General features: G+C 38.9%; 1 pseudogene; it reads left to right on the top strand.

Moving 5' to 3' along the window:
- The first annotated feature begins 3,361 nt into the window (after positions 1-3,361).
- Positions 3,362-4,629, top strand: LOC113925275 (annotated as a pseudogene).
- Positions 4,630-7,007: the final 2,378 nt, after the last annotated feature.

The following is a 7,007-nucleotide window of genomic DNA, read 5'->3' as shown; positions in this document are numbered from 1 at the left end:
TTCTGTGCCTCTTCCAAGGCTCAGAGCAAAAATGTCTGCACCCAAATCTCTGGCCCAGAGCAGAAAAATCGCAGTCAGCTCTCTTTAATAAATCTTCCAGGACAAACAGTCTCCACTTCTGTATGCACCATGGAAAACTGCAGCTTCCTGCAGTGCATGCCCACAGCAACTCTCTCAGAGGTAGTTCCAGAGGCCCGGTAATGCCACTGCCTTTTGTGATTCTTAAACTGTGAGCAGCTTTGGGCTTGTGCCCACACCCAAAGCTCCTGGACCATGTCTGGGTGCCACTCTAATGTCCTTTCTGGGCCACTACTGCCCTGCGAGTTTTTGCCAGGTCTTGGGTGCAGGTTTCAGATTTTTTCAGGCTGCTCTGGAAAAGGGTGATTGTCAACTTTATATGGCAATCTGAGCTGAAAGTCCCTTCCCTGGGCTCACTGACCATAACCTGCTTCCTGGATCCACCGCTTGGGCACTCTACTATTTCAGGCAACCCCTTTTGCTCTGTGGTTCCTTGTATCCCAAGACCACAATGCCCTTACCTAGAATCTGCCTTTTCATTTCCAGAGCCGCTTTCAGAGAGGGATGTCTCTCACTAAAGCAGATTTCTAAGGGTTCCAATTTTGCATTCTGGTGTTATATCACTTTTCAGGAGCCAGCTTATGGAGGCTCCTTCCCCCTTCTGTTTATCTTCTTATATCTCCCATCAGATTCACAACTTCGCATGTTCTACCTTGCAAAAAGCAGTCACTTTTCTGCTTGTAGAGATCCAGATATATATTCTTACATCTCAGGCTGATTTTTGTGGGTGTTCACAATGGTTTGATAGATATCCAGCTAAATTCGGGGGATCAGTTAGAACAGTCCCTTACTCCTCTGACATCTTGCCCCCCCTCCACCCCCTCACTTTAAATCTGGAGGTGTCTTTGGGTCTAATATGAGTCTCTTGCTTACAGCATATCGATGGGTCTTGCTTTTATCCAATCTGCTACCCTGTGTCTTTTGACTGGGGCATTTAACCCACTTACATTAGAGTAACTATTGAAAGATACGAATTTAGTGACATTGTATTGCCTGTAAAGTGACTGTTACTATATGTTGTCTCTGTTACTTTCTGGTCTATGTTACTTTTGGGCTCTCTCTTTGCTTAGAGGACCCCTTTTAATATTTCTTGTAGGGCTGGTTTGGTGATCACAAATTCTCTTAGTTTCTGTTTGTCCTGGACGTTTTTTTCACTCCTATTTTGAATGACATTCTAGCTGGGTAAAGTATTCTTGTCTGCATATTTTCCTCATTTAGCACCCTGAATATATCATGCCAGTCCTTCCTGGCCTGCCAGGTCTCCATGGATAGGTCTTCTGCCAATCTAATGTTTCTCCTCTTGTAGGTAAGACCTTTTGTCACAAGCTGCTTTCAGGATTTTCTCTTTATCACAGAGATTTGTAAGTTTCACTTTTTATATGTCTGGGTTTTAACCTATTTTTATTGATTTTGAGGGGGGGTTCCCTGTGCCTCTTGGATTTTGATGCCTGTTTTCTTCCCTAGCTTAGAGAAATTCTCTATAATCTGCTCCAATATACCCTCTGCCCCCTTTCTCTTTCCTCTTCTACTGGGATGCCAGTTATTCAAATATTTTTTCACTTTATGGTATCACTTATCTCTCGAATTCTCCCCTCATGAACAAGTAGTTGTTTATCTCTCTTTTTCTTAGCTTCTTTATTCTCCATTGTTTGGTCTTCTATATCACCAATTCTCTCTTCTGCCTCATTTATCCTAAGTTAGAGCCTCCATTTTTTATTGCATCTCATTAATAGTCTTTTTTATTTCAACTTGATTAGATTAGAATCCAGAAAGGGATTCTCTAGTGTCCTCTATGCTTTTATCACGCCCAGCTAGTATCTTTATAATTGTTATTCTGAACTCTACTTCCAACATCTTACTAATGTCCATATTGATTAGGTCCCTGGCAGTCAGTACTGCCTCTTGTTGTCTTTTTTTGAGGTGAGTTTTTCCATCTTGTCATTCTGTCCAGAGAAAAAAAGATGAATGAGAGAACAAAATACTCCAATGGCAATAACGATCCCAGAGAAATATACACTAAACAAATCAGAAGAGACTCGAAACCAGGAAAGGAAAAAATAAATAAATAAATAAAAAGAGAGAGAGAGAATATAATCAGACAGGTGAGCAGAATAGAGCAGTACACTGGATTTGGTGTGTATTTAACAGGTCTGTTTTTTAGAAAACTAGATCCTAAGATTGTAAAGAAAATAATATATGTACAAAAATAAAAGTAAATGCAATGAAAGGATAAGATGTAACTGTAAAAATGAAAATTAAAAGACAAGAAAAAACAAAAGAGAAAGAAAAAACCCACAACAACAACAAAAGGAAAGTATATAAACAGACAGGTGAACAGAACAGAGCAATACACTATCCCCTGAGTGTATTTTGTCAGTTTGTTACAGGAAACAACATCTTAAAATTGTAAAGAAAGAAAAACTTAAGGGCGCCTGGGTGGCTCAGTCATTAAGCATCTGCCTTTGGCTCAGGTCATGGTCCCAGGGTCCTGGGATTGAGCCCCACTTCGGGCTCCTTGCTCCACAGGAAGCCTGCTTCTCCCTCTTCCACTCCCCTTGCTTGTGTCTCTGTCAAATAAATAAAAATCTTTATAAAAAAAAGAAAGAAAGAAAAACATATATACAAAAATAAAATTAAATACATAGGAAGGGTAGAATATAACTGTAAAGGTGAAAATTAAAAAAGACTTTAAAAAATAAAACAAAAAAAGGAAGAAAAAAAAAAGAATATGATCAAATAGGTGACCAGAACAGAGCCATATACTAGATTTTGAGTGTATTTTGGTCTGTTAGAAGAAACTGCATTGAAATATACTATTAAAGTGCATGTGTTCTGGGGCACCTGGTGGCTCAGTCAGTTAAGCATCTGCCTTATCTCAGGTCATGATCCCAGGGGCCTGGAATCAACCCCCACATCAGGCTTCCTTCTCAGCGGAGAGTCTGCTTCTCTGTCTTCCTCTACCCCAGCCCCCATTCATACTCTCTCAAATAAATAAATAAAATATTAAAAAAATAAAGTGCAAGTGGTCTAACAATTTTACATGTGTTGACAGAGTAGACAATTATTGTCAAGAGATAAAGAGCTTTATACTGTAAGTTTCCATTTCAAAATAAAATGATCAGGTCTCTGGGAGCAGGACAGGACATTGGGGCAGACAGCACAGAGAAGAGCTCAGGGGAAACTTGGTGCACACAGACCTTGCAGCTTAATAGTCACCCTTGGTGACTGCAGCATCCTCTGTTTCTTTACCTCTATCATGAGATCCAGCAGCCAGAAATGAACCATGTCTATTCTCAAGATATATGCCAGAGAGATCTTTCACTCTCATGGGAATCCCACTGTTTAAGTTGATCTCTGTACCTCAAAAGTGACTCAGCTCATGTTTAAGAGGCCTGAGAACTCCTAGACAATGATAAAACAGGCTATATGGTGAATGGTGTCTCAAAGGCTGTGAGCACATCTATAAAACAATTGCATCTACTCTGATTAGCAGGAACCTGAATAGGAGAAGAATGAGAAACTAATGATAATGACAGATAGAATGGAAAATAAGTCTAAATGTGATGCTCACTCCTTCCTGGGAGTTTCTCTGGCTGTCTGCAAGGCTGAAGCCATTGAAAATGAAGTGCCCCTCTACCTCTACATTGCTGTCTTGGGTGCCAATTTTAAAGTCCTGGTATGATCAACAGTGCTGGCAATGAGCTGGCCATACAGGAGTTCACAATCCTCTCATTTGGTGCAGCAAACCTCAAGAAAGCCATGTGCATTGGAGCAGAGGTTCACCACAACCTGAAGAATATCGTCAAGAAGAAATATGGTAAAGATGCCACCAATGTGGGGGATGGAAGCATGTTTATTACTAACATCCTAGAAAATAAAAATGCAGCTGCTGAAGAATGAGATCAAGATAACCACTTACACCCATAAGGTTGTCATTGGCATGGACATTGCTGCCTTGGAGTTCTCCTGGGCAGGGAAAGTGTAATCTGGACTTCAGGTTGTCTGATGACTTCAGTACATACATCACAGCTGACAAGCTGACCAACCTGTTCAGATTCTTCATCAAGGACTAACCAATGGTGTCTATAGAACATCCCTTTAAAAAGGTGACTTGGAAACTCAAAAAAGTTCACAGCCAGGACAGGAATCTAGGTGGTAGAGAATGGCCTCAACAGTTACCAACTGTTTGAGTTTGAGTTACTAACTGTTTGGGTTACCAACTCAATACAGATTTCCAAGATTTCGTAGGTAAGAATGTTTGCAACTACCTCCTGCTTAAAGTAAACCAAATTGGCTCTGAGACCAAGTCTTTTCAGGCATGCAAGTTGGTCCAGTCCAATGCATGGGACTTCATGGTGTCTCATCTCTCTAGGGAGACTGAAGACACATTCATTGCTGGCCTGGTGGTGGGGTTCTGCTCCAGGCCGATTAAAACTGGTACACTTTGCCGATCTGAGCACTTGGCCAAGTACAAGCCAGCACCTCAGAAATAAAGAGGAACTGGGCAGCAAGGCTAAGTTTACTGGCAGGAACTTCAGAAACCCTATGTGAACATTAGAGCTCCTGAGTCCTTCCGTCACTATTGGAATGATTAGACCTTTGTTCCAATGGACAGCTCAAGGTCCCAACTGATACTTATAAGGCCCTTAGTAGTTAATTCCCCTCTTTCATCCATGTGATGTTCTCTCACTGATTCTTTAAAAGTGCTACAGGGGATAAATTTGACCATTTGGAACCCTCTTGGAAACTCTAACTCTGTAATCACGTGATTGGCTCAAAACACTCTTTTTCTCACCTTGCTTCTCATCACGTGTCTGGAGCCATGTGTATCTACAGTGTAATCTCAGAGGTGTCTACAGGAAAGATTCCCAATCATTTTGTGTACAAAAAAAAAGAAAAGGCCTCAGTGACCAATTAAAAAAAGAAGAAATGCAATTAGGTTATCAAAAAACATATTTAATTAATACAAATTAATTTCAGAGAGAAATTTCAAGTAAAACAATTTTTACTCAATACTAAAAAAATCTAACCAAGTTTAATGATTTATATGTGCAACTGTGACATCTTAATTTTTTTAAATTTTTTTATTGTGAGTTGTAATATAGATTAAACTATATAGACCACAACCATACAGCTTCATGATTTTCACACAAATTCCTGTGTAATCACAAACAGGTCAAGAATAGGTCTTTACCAACATTCTAAAAGTCCCTTAATGTTCCTTCCAATCACAGTCCCCTCTCTTTCTCCAAAATAAACACTATCCTGAATTCTAACGCAATACTGTAGTCTTGGCTGCTTTGTACTTTATCTAAATGGAATTATACAGTATCCATTCGTTTGTATCAGTTACTTGACATGCCATTTGTACGATCCATCCTGATTTCTGAGTTATTTCTTTTAGTTCATGTGTTTTCATGGCTATATAATGTCTCATGTAGTAATATATCAAAATTTATAAATCCCTTCAACTGCTCATGAACACTTAGGTTATTTGGAATTTTGGCTATTAAGAAGAATATTACAAAACATCAAAAACATCAACATAAAACATCAAAAAACACTCTTGAATATGAAATCCTCATACATGTGCATGTATTCCTGTTGTTATAGGATTTAATTAACTAATCAAACCCTATCGCTAACTCTAACACAAATCATAAGATTCTAGGAATGCAAAAGTGGGGAGATTCTATACATTGAGTTGAAATTTGGAAGATCTGTGCACCAGGAATCAAAGTGAACAGAAAAAAGATGGCCATTAAAGGGACTGTAGCATAGCTTTGAAACATCTCGCATCCCTGAAATAAGCTTCATTGAGTTAACTGATCAAAATTATCTTCAAATATTATCAGTACAAGCATAATTGACCAAACAAATCAGGTAAAAGTCCTACAGATAAGCCTACATAAGTGAACAAAGGTATCACCTGTTTAGTAATTGTCGCTTTGCCAAAATACCAAATAATAAAACCAAAAACCAAATAAAAAACAGAAAACAACAAAAATATCCTATCCTTAGTCATCCTATTGCTTACATTTCATCCTAATGAAAAGAAAAGCCATAATAATTGGCTTGGCAAATAAGCCTGGGCCTGACAAACTGGGCTCCCCCTCACTGAGTCTGTAATATTGCCACTGAATGCTGAATGCTCAACCAATCCCCAGTAGAGACTAAGGTGAGCCTTAGGTATGGCACCATCCTTGGAGGAGTTCAGCTAGCCAATGTGATAGATTGTGATAGATTGCTTACATTGGATCCTTTCTACCCTTGAATAGTAAATAATTCATCTATTTTGGATTGATATATGTCCTAGGTGATGAAGACCTACCTTAAAGCTGCCTCAGTTTGCCTATTTAGACAGGTTTCTTCCAAACTATAGGCCCCTGACCTGCCTTTTTTTTTTATAGCATTTACTTTCAATGGTAAATTTTTGTTTTGTCTCTTTGAAATGTGTGTAAATTTTCTCGCAAACTCTTGCCAGTTTTTTAACGCAGGAAATGTCTGTCTCAAGGACTTAGAAGAATCTCTTTGATTCTTTTGAAAGAAATGTAAACATCAAAGAAGATAACACTCCTATTACATAGTCTCCAAAGGAGGGTAGGAACCTAAATTCAACTGCAACAATCAACAAATGTAGATAGCCTGATCCCAGAGAAAAACATTTGCAAACTCAGGAATAATTCAATGTACTGGACATATATACCACTGATAACCCATATCCCAAGGTCCTCTAATACTTTTCCACTAGCTCATCCCAATCCTTAAAAACTCTCCTTTTGTTTTAGTGGACTTGAATTCAGTCCCCTTCCCTATTGCAATAATTTCAAATGAGGTCTTCCTTACTTGTTTAACATTGTCTGGTGCAATTTTTGCTTTGACATGGGTGTGGCTATGTGTTGTTTTCCTTCTCTGTCTGTGGTGTCTTG

The sequence above is a fragment of the Zalophus californianus genome, chromosome 2 (assembly GCF_009762305.2).
Source record: "Zalophus californianus isolate mZalCal1 chromosome 2, mZalCal1.pri.v2, whole genome shotgun sequence".
Classification (NCBI taxonomy): domain Eukaryota; kingdom Metazoa; phylum Chordata; class Mammalia; order Carnivora; family Otariidae; genus Zalophus; species Zalophus californianus.
This window is presented reverse-complemented; position numbering and strand designations above follow the sequence as displayed.